This window comes from Manis javanica, chromosome 16, assembly GCF_040802235.1.
Source record: "Manis javanica isolate MJ-LG chromosome 16, MJ_LKY, whole genome shotgun sequence".
Classification (NCBI taxonomy): Eukaryota; Metazoa; Chordata; class Mammalia; order Pholidota; family Manidae; genus Manis; species Manis javanica.
The window spans coordinates 27,682,539-27,698,193 of NC_133171.1; the positions used below are offsets into that span (position 1 = coordinate 27,682,539).

At 41.2% G+C, this 15,655-nt stretch overlaps 1 long non-coding RNA gene across 2 annotated transcripts in view; it reads left to right on the forward strand.

Moving 5' to 3' along the window:
* The first annotated feature begins 10,857 nt into the window (after positions 1-10,857).
* LOC118971389 (uncharacterized) overlaps positions 10,858-15,655 on the forward strand; it is an 81,936-nt gene continuing 77,138 nt past the window's right edge. Inside the window, exon 1 of one of the 2 annotated variants that reach the window (XR_012126363.1) lies at positions 10,858-10,980. This is a non-coding gene — a long non-coding RNA (uncharacterized lncRNA). The remainder of the gene's footprint in view (positions 10,981-15,655) is intronic. The other variant, XR_005059803.2, reaches the window with a different exon arrangement.

Here is a 15,655-nt window from a genome sequence, read left to right on the forward strand (position 1 = left end):
ACTTTTTCTAGCATTTAACATTTATACAGTTGTTCCTATGTTTATTTGGAAAACTGAATGGACAGATAGCTGTTTTAATTGAATAACAAAGCTAATGTAGCCGAGGAAAACCAAATTGGAACCCACAAATCCACTTGAGAAGGCCTCCCTAGGGTGCTGCCCCCTCCTCCAGGGAAAAGAGCAGCTGCCCACCAGCAAACTGAATAGACATTAGGGTGAGTGTTTTTCTTGTCTCTATGGAGAAATTTTTCTTCAAATTTTATTTTATTTTTTACCATTGTACTCTTAAATCAATCACATTTGCAGTTATAAGAGCAATTATGTCTACTTTTCCTTAACAGCCAAGGCATTCAAATCCACTCAAATTCAGTTTTTATAATGCAAGACTTGTTCTTTTTTTTTTTTTAACCTCAGAGTATAAATTCCCTCAGCAACCTGACAAATTTCTTTTGTTGACTCTTTATTGCCTCTAAACAAAGGGAGCGCCCCCCCCCCCCTCTCTTGAATAAAACTCAGCATTTCATGAGTGAAAGGCTTTGGAAAGTAAACTTCTAACTCTCCAAAATTTTTTCTTTTTACTTCTGTTGGTATTAAGAAGTAAAAAAGAAAGAAAAGAGGAAAACAGAATCCAAAGTAACCAATCACAACCACCACCACCACCAGCACAAACAATAACGTCAGGAATTAAACAAAGGACGCATTCAAATCAAGGGAGAAAACCTAACACAAACCACCAGAATAAAACTAAAGTCCTTTATCACTTCTTTGAGATGCTGCTTTGTCTAATTACAACCAGCAGTTATCCTGCTAGTTAAGTCGTATAGACATTACACCTAGAATTAGAAGACCTCGGTTTTTCTCACAACCTCAGGGCAGTAGCATTGTTTCTACTTTGCAGACAGGAGTGGGAGATGCAGAGAGGTTCAGAACTTGCCTAGAGACACCCAGCTGGAAAGGTTTTGAAGAACCCACACTCAGTCAGCTGTACCCCCCACCCCACCCCACCCCAACTAGCTCTCTTTAGTTCCTATTTTTGGTAACTCCAAGATCAATGATTTCTCACTTATTATTTATTTATTTTTATTTTGCTATTATTAATGTACACTTACATGAGCAATATAATGGTTACTAGACTCCCCCTACTATCAAGTCCCCTCTACATACCCCATTACAGTCACTGTCCATCAGCGTAGTAAGATGCTACAGAGTCACTACTTGTCTTCTCTGTGTTATACTGCCTTCCCAGTGCCCCCCCACCACATTATGTGTACTAATCATAATGCCCCTTTTTACCTCTATCCCTCCCTTCCTACCCACCCTCCCCAGTCCCTTTCCCTTTGGTAACTGTTAGTCCATTCTCAGGTTCTGTGATTCTGCTGCTGTTTTGTTCCTTCAGTTTGTTCTTTGTTCTTATACTCCACACATGAGTGAAATCATTTGGTACTTGTCTTTCTCCACCTGGCTTATTTCACTGAGCATAATACCCTCTAGCTCCATCCATGTTGTTGCAAATGGTAGGATTTATTTTCTTCTTATGACTGAATAATATTCCATTGTGTATATGTACCACGTCTTCTTTATCCATTCATCTACTGATGGACACTTAGGTTGCTTCCATTTCTTGGCTATTGTAAATAGTGGTGTGATAAACATAGGGGTGCATATGTCTTTTTCAAACTGGGCTGCTGCGTTCTTCTCACTCATTTTTAAATGAGGTTTGGTGATACAAAAGACACAAAGGCAGTTCAGAGTAGGACTCTTCACTGTGGGTGAAGCAAAGAATTTGTCCTGTTTTCAACTTTCTGCTTGCGATTTTATCTCCCACAATGTGGGACGAATGTGTTGTGTGGTCTAGCTCCTGCCGAGCAGGTAAATGGATAGGGAGTTGCTTAGTGGGCAGGTTTATGTTCAAATATGACTGATGGAAAGGTTTCCTGCATTCTTTCTGCTGGAGAGAAGAGGCTAACTGATTATGGACCTTAATTATATCCGCAGAATCTTTTACCGTATCAAGTAACATAATCATGAGTATGTGTCCCTTTGGGCTACCGGTCTTACCCATTCTCAAGGGGAGAGGATTACACAGAGTGTGTACACCAAGAGGCAGGAATCTGGGGGCCAGTTAGGATTCTGCCTGTCACAGAGTAGGAGAAGCTTCTGTGAGACTGTCATTGCCTCACATAACATAGAGGAGGAAAAATCCCGATTGTTACGTTGGTGCACCAACAGTATTGACCTTTGCCCCAATGCTGGGATCCAGAAAACAGCTATGGTTGAGAAATCCCTGCACTCTAGTGTTTGGGAAAACTGTTAATGGCAAGAACCACTGTGCCCTGCATGACTTAAATAAGCCTCGGAGATACCTCCCTTGTTTACATAGGACAAAGCCAGACAAAGGCCTCCCAAATTCCCACTCTTTGCCTCATAAATGCTTAGCTAAATTGTCTTGCCTCCCTTACTGTACTAGAGCAAAATGCCCATTAATATGATTTGATCAAACTTGAGTTAAGCTTCTCTCCTGCCCTGAACTTCAGCCCACTTTCAGCCTGAATCAGTACCTAGTGCCTCCAAGAATAGGCAGCCCTCTTGGTAAAACATCTCCTGATCTACAGTCTTATCACTGCCGCCTCCACCCCTTCGTGTTTGTCCCACTCCCTACATCAGGCTCTCGAGTCCTGTCTACGTCCCAGGAAAGCCCCCTGTGCCTCACTTTGAGAGGCTTGGAGAGCTTCCAGTTAGAACATCTTTCAGGTCACGCTAGTCCTTTTTCCCCTCTTGCAATAAAACTTCAAGTGGTCTCTCCTTACTTAAATCCTGAGTCATGGGGTGGTTTATTTTGTTTTGTTTTTTTTGATACATCTGTGGCCTGCAAAGCAATATTCTATTTAACTAATAGAAGTAATTTTTTAAGCCATTGCTCCGGAAGCAGAACAATTACTCCTGCGTCTCGGGCTGCTGCGCACTGACACAACGCCCTGGCTGAGTCACGCAGAAATCTCCACACAGCCGTTGTTATTTTCCTTGAAACCGTTAATTAAAATCACCCCTCTCAGACTGCAGTGAATTCAATATGGTTATCTTAAATTAGCACTAAACCAAAATTAAGTAAGAATTTTAAGGAAGAAAATTGCAAGGAAAGGTCGCAATAGTTTCAGATTTATGAGATTACCTTGGAGGTGGGCGGTGTGGTAAAACTGTACTTGGAGGCCAAGTCAGGAAGACGATCCTAATGCTTTGATCTGGTTATGCCCTGGGGTCCATATGAAGTGTAGCAAGACCCCCTAAATCTGTGGTTTTCCAATGAGATCTCATAGCCTGCTCTAGGAAATATTAGTTACACTGTGTTTTCATTTGGGACTTTTTAGATTTCTGATGAGGACGATTGGAAATCATAATTGCTTTTTAATCTTTTTTCATAAACCAAAACATTTTTTCTTTCCCCCATAGTAATTGGTCATTATTACTTTATTTGATGATCAACTCTACTATGAGATGCAAATAGAAGATGCCACAGTTCATATTATAAGAGGACTAACTTAGTCTTAGATGTTAGGTAGGTTCAAGTTTTCAAGACTTGAATTAATAAAACTCTGTGTTATTGAGGACATTTAGGCCTTACATTTCAGTCTAAACATTCTGTTCGAGTTTCAAAAGCTCCCATTTTTACTTAGGAAAGTCCACTTACCAGATTCAGAGATTTAAAAAGCAAAATAGCCCTTAGAATTTATGGAGTCAAGTAAGTATAATCCCTATGGGGCTGAGTTCTCAGTCATAAACACTAAGTTTCTAGATTTGAATCATGCCAGTTACTATACAACATCTATATTGTGGTTTAGAGGTAGAAAGGAAAGAAAAATAAATCGACTTAATGTATGTGTGATTTAAGACCTGATCTATTTCTCTAGCCACTAGCAAAGCAGAAAACCTTGATTTAACATGTCTCCTATAGCGTGTTAGCAGAAATACAGCAGTAATTTGATAAAAGATATAGGACATCTGTCTTAATGATATTAATGTAATTAAATGAATCCATGTCAAGTCATGTTACTATAATCTTCTATTCTTTCCTAGCTCAAAGCCCATGTTTGAGGACTGGGTAACTTTAATCATATAAGCTGATACAATAAATACATATGAAATTTTTTGGAATTTATATATTTGAACATTTCTACAATTCCCTGAATCTCATTAAATATGCAAAATCACATGAAATTCTTAGAAACTAGAATGTGGAAAGAGTAGCTTAGTAGGAGTTGGGGCACACCAGAACAATGAAGAAAGCCAAATTTGTTCCTAAAGTGGAATACTTCAGGTATAATTTCAGAAGGAACAGCAAAAGGAACCAACCTTCCTAAATATTTCAAATATTACACTATCAATACTATCTTTTAATTTTAAAACTATGGATAAATAACCATTATGCAGCATGGTGTTATACATCTTCATCGCTGAAAGTCGGGACCCAGCCAGTTCCACCAGAAATCCCTGTGACCTGATATTAGCTGGGCCCGCGGCGCATTCAGAGACCTTCGCTTCCCCTTCAGGTGAGCGCTGGGCACTGCTCAGAGCACCTTGGTTCTCTCACTCTCCTCCAATCCCAACCCCCTTCTTACCCTCTCCACCCCTTGTAGATGACTGCATATCAAGACGAAGATCCGCTAAATTTGTTTTAAAAATGTCTCTTTTCCATCTCAAAACCTCTGCTTTAATTCATCACATTCTTCACTTCTACCCAAGAATGAGAAGTGAATTCTTTACTCCATCCCTCTCACTCCCTCAAGTACCTTGTGCCTTTATTAAATCCTATTCCACTTGCTCCTATACATCTGCCTATGGATATTTTCAAGCCATTAGTTTTCTCGCTTTTTCCTTCAAGGTTAATTATTTTCCTTGGAGGCCAACCTTTTCTAAGAGTATGTATTTCTGTTTACTCACTGGTTACACAAAACTCTGTGCTTTGCTGTCTGGCTGTTCCCCAACATTCAGTGATTGCCTGGTAACCAAGGCCTTGAGAAAGAGAAAAAAAGAGTAGCCCCGATATCCACAAATGCTCGCAGTGAGGGTTCGCTTACCACCACTGGTCTGACTCACAGCCAGGCTGTGCTGTCCTCCAGTTGGACATGAACCATCTCAGGGAACATCATTGCCAGACAAAGTCACTACTACTATGATAAGTAGGACCGAACAAGGTCACGTACAGCCTACAAAATATCAAACACCCCCTCCTGTCAACTGAGTGGCTACCACTGCTTCACCAACTGCACCTTTATTCTCATTTCAGTCTGCTGTGCTCGGGGGCGTGTGTGCGTGTGCGTGCGTGCGTGTGTGTGTGTGTGTGTGTGTGTGTGTGCGACTTGGATCCAGGCAGACAGACCCATTTCCCTGGTAACAATGTCACGCTTCCTTTCCATGTGGAGAAAACCCTCGGTAATGAGAAAGTTGAATGTAGCCAATAAGCAGAAAATCAGGGCTAGAAACGGACACAGTGTCCTGAGGCCGCTGTTGAGACTCCCTGGTTGCAAGCGTTCCTGAGGCCACGTGCATCTGCCCTTCCCAGAGTTTGGCTGTTACTTAGGTTCTGAGAATTCACTCCTTTATTTTATCTTTTTTAAAAACTACAGCGGGGTTGCTGTCACATGGAAACTCAACGTTCCAAACTGATAGACCTATTTACATTCTTCTGATGGTCTCCATCCCAGTCTTTTGGGACCAGACCACCAAAAAGACAAGCCGCGTTTCTGGCTGGCGAACTGTACAGGAGGGGTACACATAAAGAGACCCTGCTGACTTTGACCGTGACCTCTAGTTTTGGCAAAGATCCATTGTTATGTGTAGTTAAGGCCTATATAGATCTCTCTGTGATCGTCCAGACATTTTTTAATTCTAGAAAGATATTCTAAACAGTAAATACCTTTTGTTGGGAAGTACCATCCTTAGAGGAATGGCATGGAATGAACGCAGTGGGAAAGTAAATGGCATATCAACTTTTGAAGAGGACAAAAGACACCAACATCTACATAAATAAATCATGTTCTTATTTGGATTTCCATTTTTTCTGAAGTAACACATTTGTGTTAGTCGTGAAGGTTACAGCTCTGTAATTTTCAGAGAAAACAAACCTGAGTTTTAGTAAATAAAATGAATGAGCACCACTGATATGTTCTATTTTGTTACCAGATTTCTCCCCCATCTGGGAGAAGAGCCCCAGTGTTAGTTCTAATAGGTGACTAAATGCAGGGCAAGGGACAAGCTTCATATTTAGTTCTAGGCAACTTCTCTTTGTGAAGAAAAATGATGTTATTGTTGTAGTATATTAGCCTTTTGGAAGTCTTTTGGTTTCTAGAAAAGACCTACCAGAGGGACAGAAACATAGACCAGGAGAAAGGATGTTTGATTTCTTGAAGTTAAAATTGCAATATGGTCAACTAAGTGCTACTGTAAAAGAGCAGGAACATGTAAAATGAATGTAGTTTCCTTCAATATTATGTTCACGTGTAACATGGTCTGCCGAAGAGTTGTGAAGGGCAGCATTTATTTATTGAGTTCTTCATTCAGGGAGTATTTACTGAGCACCCGCTCTATGCCCTGGGTTGTTCTATGTACTAGAGGTGCAGTGATAAACAAAACACACAATGTCTCTGCCGTCAAGCAGCTTCCGTTCTCTAGTGGACTAAGGTATGGCTGGTCTTCATGCTTGCAGATGGTGCCTGTGAAAATGACCAGCATCTCTCTATATGCATAAGAAAGTTGCGTTATCCAAAGTGGAAGTGCAGAGGCAGGCTTGGCTTGGCAAACTTTACAGTGGAAGCCAGACCCCTCGGGCACACTCTCGGACCTGAATGCCTTTTGCAGATATATTGAGGCCTGACATGTCAGGTGAGACCAGCAGCCTTCTTTTTTCTATTTGCAAACGAACTATGTAATTTATTTTCCAAATTAGGAACCTTGGAAAGTGCAAGGAGGCCCTAGAAATAACTATGCAGAGATGACAAGCAACCAGGCAGCTCTGTGCCTTACTTCCACACCGGCCTTCTCCCGGTCCCTTATTCCTATCGGCTCACTCTGCTGATCGGCAGCCGCTCTGCTGGGATGGTCTGAGGCTTTAAACAACCGTCCTGCACGAACCAGAAAGACCCGTGAGCTTCAGAAAGAGCTATTTGACCCCAGGGATAGCAAGGCGTTCTAATTCTGACTTCCCCAGTTGGTAGAACTAGACACAACTGTCAGCACGGAACTCTTGATATTTTGACAGCCTCTTCCCCAGTTCCGCAAGGAAGGAGATAATCTCTCCAAAAAAAAGACCAATGTTTCTTGCCTTATCGGCTTCAACAAAAGTAAGCTAAAGGACATATTTGAATTTTTGGTCCTTTGGGGACTAGAAGTGAAGAGTGAATTGTGGAAGCACTCCCACAGCTCCCCTGCTGGGCGACAGAGCGCATGGCAAAGCGCCCTGGGCTGCCACCCCAGATCAGTGGGGCAAGATGATTTGACTTATAAAGGCCCTTCAATTTCTAATCTTTATGATGTAATATGTAATGCTTCATAAACATGACACTTTTACTAGCTCAGCTAATAAAACATGTAATCATTTTGCCTGACAAATGTTGGTGCAGGGGGTTAAAGGCCCTGGAGGTGTGTCGTTATTTATTATTATTTACCCTTGATTGCACTCCAATAGTATTGCTATTGAATAAGACACGGGTGCTTTAAGAAATATCTGTATGTGATTTAAAATTCTTACATACTTAAGTGAAAATCTGGAGGCAGGGCCGGGGTGGGGGAGATTTAAGGAGACACTTGTCTTATCTGGGGGGTAACCACTCAGTAATTACCAAGTTTATTTCATTTGATGTATTAACTTACATTCCCATTTAGCCCCTTCTTTAGGCCTTTTTCTGGCCATTTACTCCCAGGAAATCTATGCTCCTTTCTGCTAGACTTCAGATCATTCCTAAAATGTCCTGAAAGACCATGTCTATCTTTGTCTCTGTTGAAGTCCCAATACCTTTCCCAGCTCATGACACAGTGATTAGCTGTTGAATAAAGCAGTAAATTTTTTAGTAATTTATGTGGGTTGATAACATGTGGGGTGTTAGCAACATTGAAACACAGATGCCAAAATATGATCTATGCTCTTGGGAATGATTTGAGCACACCATTTTCCTATAGGCATCCATAATTTCAGTTAACATATTTTCTTCTATACTTTAGACATTAAGCATCTCTGTGATTTTAATTGAGCTATATCTAACAAATATTCCTAAAATATAAACCCTGACCTATCATTTTAGTTTCTTATGAATTGAAGGACTTCCTTCAAGAGTCCCCTATTAAAATGCAAATGAACTCTTGACTGCTAATAATTCCCAAGGCTGAGATTCACTCCCAAGGGAGCCTGAGATGGGGTGTGGGGGTGCTGCCTGCGCTGTGTGCCTCTCCCCCACAACGGCCTGCAGTAATATTTTTACTTAGGTTCCAAAACACTTGAAAACCTGTAGCTTTGTGGAGAAAGACTCCATGTTAATCAATAAATAACATATTCAAGATTATGGAACTTGCAAAATAGCAACCGTAGGCACTGTTTTTTCTTTTATGAAGCCACAGCTGTTTTGGGGGATAACAACCATGGATCAAGGGAAAGGGGAGGGTCTCCCTCTTATTTCAAATTAAGACAATCATCATCCAGTTTTAGAAAAATTCTAAGTGGCAGTATCAGGGCTGTTTTGGAGTTTTGTGTTATTAGGTTTTCTTTATGTTCAACTTTCTTGAAAACCTGATTTCAGTCGGGAAGATGAGGTTTTGATAGATGAGGGGAGGACTTGTTTTTGCCTTTGAGAAATGTGTTCACTCCTCGGGCACTCAAGATTCTCAGGGCAGCGCTGCGGGTTTGGGAAAAGCTGGGAGCTGGCAGTTACGTTTCCGGTGGTGAAGGACAGAAGGGTGCACCTGGGAACAGCGAAGTCTCCTGTCTGCTTTTGGGAACCTGTAGCTGCTTATCCATGATTCAGTTGCTTTACTTAATCAGGAAAGTGCTGCTGGAGGGGGGGGGCGGGGGGGCGGGGTGAGACTCTCCCCAACCCCACGGTGAATGCTCTGCAAAGCCCAACTATTTTAAATATGTACTTTTGATTCAATGGAAGGGTTAAAATGAAAACGAAACGTTTCACTGGCTACCAAGGGGTTGCAAAACACCGAGTGGAAGAAAGCTTTGGGAAGAGCTTAGGAGGTTTTTGGTGGCAGGGCGAACGTACCAAGGGTAAGGCGATACACAGCATTGAAACTATGAGTCACCCCTTCTACATGAATCACTTTAGCTACTTAACATTATGAAATCTTGAGCTTGTTAGAGACGGACCGGAAGATCGAAGCCTTGTTACCCCGACAGCGTTTCCCCTGCCATCTAGACGTCTCGGTGCCTTCAGCCGGCCTCCGCCCCATTTCGCAAGCCCACGCCTTGTTCTTCCATCCAGACGTAATGCATCCAAAACATGTCACCCACTTAGGATGTAAGGAATGTCAGCCCTGAGCTCAGCACTTTCTGATGACAGATTCTTAGCAACCCCCCCCTGAAAAAAAAAAAGGTTTCTTCTGGGGGTTGCTTGAAATATATAGTAAAAATATATTTTTACAACGGCATACCAGAAGTTCAGAAATAAATGGAGTAACTGAGCCAGAGAGGATTTTGATTTCTGCCTCTTTCTCCACATGGTGAGCTGCATTGAGGCTGAATTTATTCGTTCATTTATCCCCAGCACTTGGCAAAGCACCACATAAAAAGCCAATACTGAAAAATGTTTGAATAAATGAATGGATATGAAATATGCACAAATGAGAATTAATAAGAATGGCTGAGACTAGGAGAGGAACAGATGACAGGCAAAGGAATCAGGAGGTTGGCGGCCCTTTACCAACAGTCCTTGTCTGTCAGCTGCCAAAAGCAGGAAGGGTTTAGTCTTCTGCTCTTCCTCCTCCTTCTATTTATCCTTCTAGAAAAAAATAAAGAATGTATTAGTTTCACTCTTGCATTTTTTAATCTAATTATTTTTTAATTGAAGTATAGTTGATATGCAATATTATATTGGTTGTAAGTATACAATACAGTAGTTCCTCAGTTCCCCACATTATTAAACCCTCCACTCATGCGGTTACTGTCTGTCAGCCCAGAAAGATGCTACAGAACCACTCACTGTATTCTCCGTGCTCCACTTAGCTTCCCTCTAGCTTTTGCCAATTGTCTGCTGCCTGTAGGTTCCGACTCCTAGTCCAGAAGGAAGCATATTCTCCTATTTTTATTTCTGGGTTTTGCTGCCGAAGGACTGTCCACCTCACCACACCTCACCCAGACTCTTTATAGTAACCTTGTGGCAGCCCTGTTCCTGGTTGTGTCTAACCCTGAATAATCCACATGCGAAGTGGCACATTTTGAGTAGTCTTCATTATTCACAGGTAAGACCATCATCATAATCAAGAGAATCAGTATATCCATCACCCCCAAACTGCTTCTTGTCTCCAGGTGCATTCTCTTCAGGGTCCTGGACCATTTCTGGAAGAAATGAGGTGAAGGAGTGAACTCAGTTTTTTAAGTTAGTCTGTGTCCCATTCTATTCCTGCAGTGTTACTATAACTCATAAAAAGAATTTTATTTTTACAGCTTAAGATAATTTTGTGACTTCTATACAACCCTCCTGAGGATTGCTTTGGTTGTTTCAGCCGGGACAGCTAGTTGTCCTCAAAAATCTACGCCTCCACCTCTCCACTGGGTTTTAGTGGGGCAGACACATGTCCTGTCAACTAAGAACCAGATTGCCCGGTTTCCCGTGGTGTTGGGTGTGCCCAGGTTCCGTGCAGTGGAATGTAAGCAGAAGTGACAGGTGCAGCTGTGAGCTCCCAATTAGGGAAGGAAGGTGTACGAGCACCTTCTTTTTAGCCTTCTGGTCGGCTGGAATGAACAGACCAGGAGAGAGAAACTGCAAGTGGAAGGTGGGTTCGCAAACAAAGGGGCCAAACCAGCCCCAGACTACGTTATGTGGGGGGAGAAGAGTTTCCATTTTTCTTTAAGACACTGTCACTGGGTCTTTGCGGTTACTGCCTCCAAACCTGTATTATAATTAGCCTGCTTCTATTTTACAAACAGGGAAAACTTGGACACAGAATGGATAAGGGAACAAAACTGTGCTTTCAGCCATCTTATTATAATAATTATTTTAAAATAAGCTCAAGGATAAAAAGTGGGCTACTTGAAATCATTTCCAGTGAGTATCATGGAATCTCAGACACTTTTTCAAGTAATGTTTTAGCAAGATTGGCAATCTGAAACATTTACGTAGCTGCTACTTTTCAGACTTAATTGTAGTTCCGTGAAAGTCTGTTCTCAAGAATTGTCCTTTGGTCAAATACTTGGCTAGCTATACTAGTCTCATTTATTATATCCAGAATATTAATATTCTTCTTATTTCTCTAGGCCATTGCTGTTTTACCTTTATTAGAGTGATAGTTAGAAACTTTTCTAAAATGGTAAGACTTTGTTTGCTACCATCAAATAAATAGCCCTGGCATGATGCTTTTTCAGCGCTCTGCCATGAAGGCCTGAGTGTAAAACATGTCATCATTTTATACTCTTTACATGCTGAAAGTCTAATTTGACATTATCTCAGTGCCACAGGTGTACTGATTTTCCTTGCTACCCTCACACCCCTCGACGTTTGGTGCTCCTTAATTATAATGGTAGATATTATGTTGGGAAGGTAGTTCTGAAAGGCCATACCATAACAGACATTTACTGCAGCTGAATTGAAATATCAGGCTCAGCAGATGTACAGGTTGCCTAGCAACAGATACTGCAAGCTCCAGTGACTGCTCCTGCCCACTGAGATTGACAGGGGAGCCATCATGGGCTTCCTGTTAGCGATGCTGACAGTGAGATCAAACCCCCAAAGGGGGAGGGTAATTAAATATTAACATTAAAGAGAGAATATATATACAGATATCTTGAAATATATATAATACACTGTAAATAATATAGTTAGAAACTTTTCTTTGAGAAATCCCTATAATAACTGAAAGAAAGAAAACCTAGAGAACGGAGAAAGTAGAAAATTAGAGTTTTCAAAATCAAGATAGAAAATGGACCTACCACAGGTTTTGGCTTTCCATTTTATATTGAAGTGCCGTTTATTTTGGCTGAGAGATATGTCCGATGCATGCATGACTAGGCATGTCCAAGAACATTTGTCTTAGACTACGATAACCATGAAATGACTTTGGAGCGTCTGAGCGGGTGGAGCTACATGGCTTCCGTATGCTGTTTATATGCAATCCTACTCATGTGTTGTGCTCAGATTGCTTAGCAGGACTAGAAGTCTGGTTTAGGAGTGCAAGTTTTCATCCACTGGGAATGAGGTTTTATTTTTTGTTATGATCCAATTAATGAGCTTCTATGAAGTTTTCCTTTTCTCTACTATTTTGCAGACAACATTTTCTGAAGTTTGTGAAATATGGAAACATGGAGCACCATTCAAAATGTATCTCTTTAAAATAAATTCAGGGTCCTATTGTGCATGACAGTCTTTCTGTGAAATGTTCAAACCAGGAATGGAAACCTTTTGTTTTAAGGGGAAAGAAAGAATTCATTTTTAGATCCCTCATAGTTGAGAGGCAAATCATTAATTATAACCTCTGTCCATCTCAAATAAAATTAAATTCATATTTTGCTATAAATTTCACCTAGGAGTTAATATTTTTATCCTCATGGCTGTAGAGCACATGGTCCAGCCAACATTTCTTAAAAATACATATACCTTCTCACTCAATAACTTCACTAGTAGGAATTTATCTTTGAATAGGCTCTCAATATATGGAAATGTATAGATTCCAGGACTCTTCATACAACATAGATTATAAGATCAAAAACTTGGTACCTTCCTTGTCCATTCATAGCATATGACTGAGATAAATTATTGGATGGCCATAAAATGGACTGCTAGGGATCCATTATAAATAATGATTTGGACGTACATTTTTGTAGGAAATATATTGAAGATACATTGTTAAGTAGACAAAATTTAAAGAAGGTAATATAAAGAAAATCCAGAATACATAAATATTTATATGTGGAAATAAGCTTTCATAGCAGTTCTTCTCTGGGAGAAAATGTTTCGGATACACTGGGAGTGAGGGGGCGCATTTTGCTGTGAGCCATAAACTCTTTCGCCTTTTTTTAAGAAATCATAAATGTGTATTACTCATAATAAAAAATGCTCAAAGGCATATTGCTTAGTACCAATACTATGAAACATATAATTTCTGCTTTTGCAGATCTATGCAAACTGAAAAAAAAAATGTCCAATCATTTTCGCACAGCGTCTCTAGGATCATCTTGTCTTCAGTAATCCTGTTAGGGAAAAGATTATAGATGGTAGTCCCTCGGTCTTCCTTGGGTCTTACATGTGTTTCTAGCATCTTAAGTAAATTAAGTCATGAACTTTCTGAATTACAGGCAATTATCTTTTGAAGTCTTGAGAAGAAATTGGGGATTAGGAAGGAGAAAATGTAATACTGATCTCTTTCTGTCTGTCTTCGGCGCCCCAAAGCCAATAATATAATTATCTTCTTTTAAGTCTGCTTCATTCTCTAGTAAAAAGAAGCAAATACGAATGTGGTGGAGCTGGAGGCCTTGTATTGCCTCTTACACAGAGAGTATTGATGCAAGAATCTGTAGAATAAATATCCTATCTGGGAGAAAAGTGTGTGTCTGACCTGGTGTCCTTCATCTGACCATTCCCATGGGAGCAGAGCATTACATGCTTATTAGAGAAAAGAGATGACGGACTTCATTGCTGGGGAGCTGATGGTTGAAGAGAAGAGACTGACTTTATGTTGATTTCCTAACCTTGGTGTAAAATGAGATGGTGCAAATACAATTAGTTTGGGTTTTTAATTACAGCGAGAGGATTTGGCTTGTAGCTACCAAAAGTTTTCTGAAAGGAAGGTTAAAATATGGAGGCCCCTGCAGTAAATATGGTAGAAATATGTGAAAGAGCTGAAGGGGAAACACGTGAGCTACTTCAGAACTTGCGCAGTAACAGGGCTCAACAAGCAGGTCACCTTTGAGAGATGGATTCAATACAGACTTTTGTTTTCCTGTCCGAATGATCAGTTTTGGTTTGGTTTGGTTTTTAGCTTTGGCCATCCCAGATTTGGTATTTCCAGATATCCTCACCCGGTGGCATCATACCCTCTTTCCACATTGCTTACCCAAAGTGACTTTGAATGTCTCAAGCCAGGAAGCTTGCTGAGCTCAGAGCCCAGTGAGGCTTCGTTCCCCTGGGTGTGTCTTTTCCTCTCTTCTCTCACCATGTGGCTGAGCGGTACAGCTCATCGTAACCACATCATTAGGAGATGGAAGAAGATATATTGTTGCTTCATTTCTGTGCTTAATATTAAGAAGTTGAACTTTAAAATCGTAGTGATCTAAAGCACTTTGGCTGAGATCAGATTAGATCTCAGAGGCTGGGTTTACAATTGCTGTTTTAAGCCCTCCCGTCACTCTGAAAACAGAGGTTTTGAAGATAAGACAGGTTTGGGCTAAGGCCTTGGGCTAAGGACTCTAATGGCAACACTGTTAGACTGCTTTGGGAATTACAGGTGACACCACTTGGTAATGGGTCTCAGCGTCATCACTGATAAACATCAAGCAACCGTGTTTTCTCCTCCTCCCTTGAGGAAACATATTTACTTACTTATTTTCTGAAAGGAAGAAAAGCAGGCTAGGCAAGGCTATTTTGTATTGTCTTGACTATTTGGGAAATATTGGTGTTGGTTACTGTACGGTGCCTGTAATTGGCGATGGGGTTGACCCCCTATGACCAGTTCTCCAAGTAGCCAGTTTTGTGCCTTCTTCGGTCCGGGCTCCTGGCTGCCGCTTCTCCGTGCATGTACCCATCCCCTTCTTTCTCTTCTGTGCTTTGGTTCCAATGATTCTCCTTCCTGAAATGACTAGCTCCTTTTTTAAAAAATCAATCCATCAAATCTATTCACTTTTAAAGGTCAAGGTCAGGTTCCATTTCTTCCATGAAGTTTTCTGGAACTTTCTACGACCTACATCCACCTCTCCATTTTTCGTGCTTCTGTAGAGGCCCAGAGCAGACCTGAGCTTCACCTCCTCATCCACGTTCATTTCCCTCTGCTGGAGTTTTTTGGCATAATGTTCTCGCATGAGCCACCCAGAAACCACCAGCCACCTTTGTTATAAGTCTGCGTCTTTGCTCCTTCCATCTAGGCGATCTGAAGGACTCGTTCGAGGTTCCCCTGACAAGTCCCCTGGGGGGACGTTTTCCCCTCTGCCAGTGAAGCCCTCCCGTGTTCCTGCTGTCCCGTGACACGTTCAGATCTCTGCTAGGCACTTGCCTCATTATAATGTGACACTTCATCTGACTACACATCCGTCTCTCAGACTCTGACGTAAGTCTCTCAGGGGCAGGAACTGTGTCTTATTCTTTTTATCTCCAGGCTTGGAACTTAGAAGGTGCTGCATGAGAACAGAATACACGGATTTGTCAGGATTCTCCAATTGGTTATGCAGTCAACCCAACCCCTGAATGATCCCAGGTCCCAGACGTCATGCCCACCATAATAGCTACCATGGGATGGCCTATGG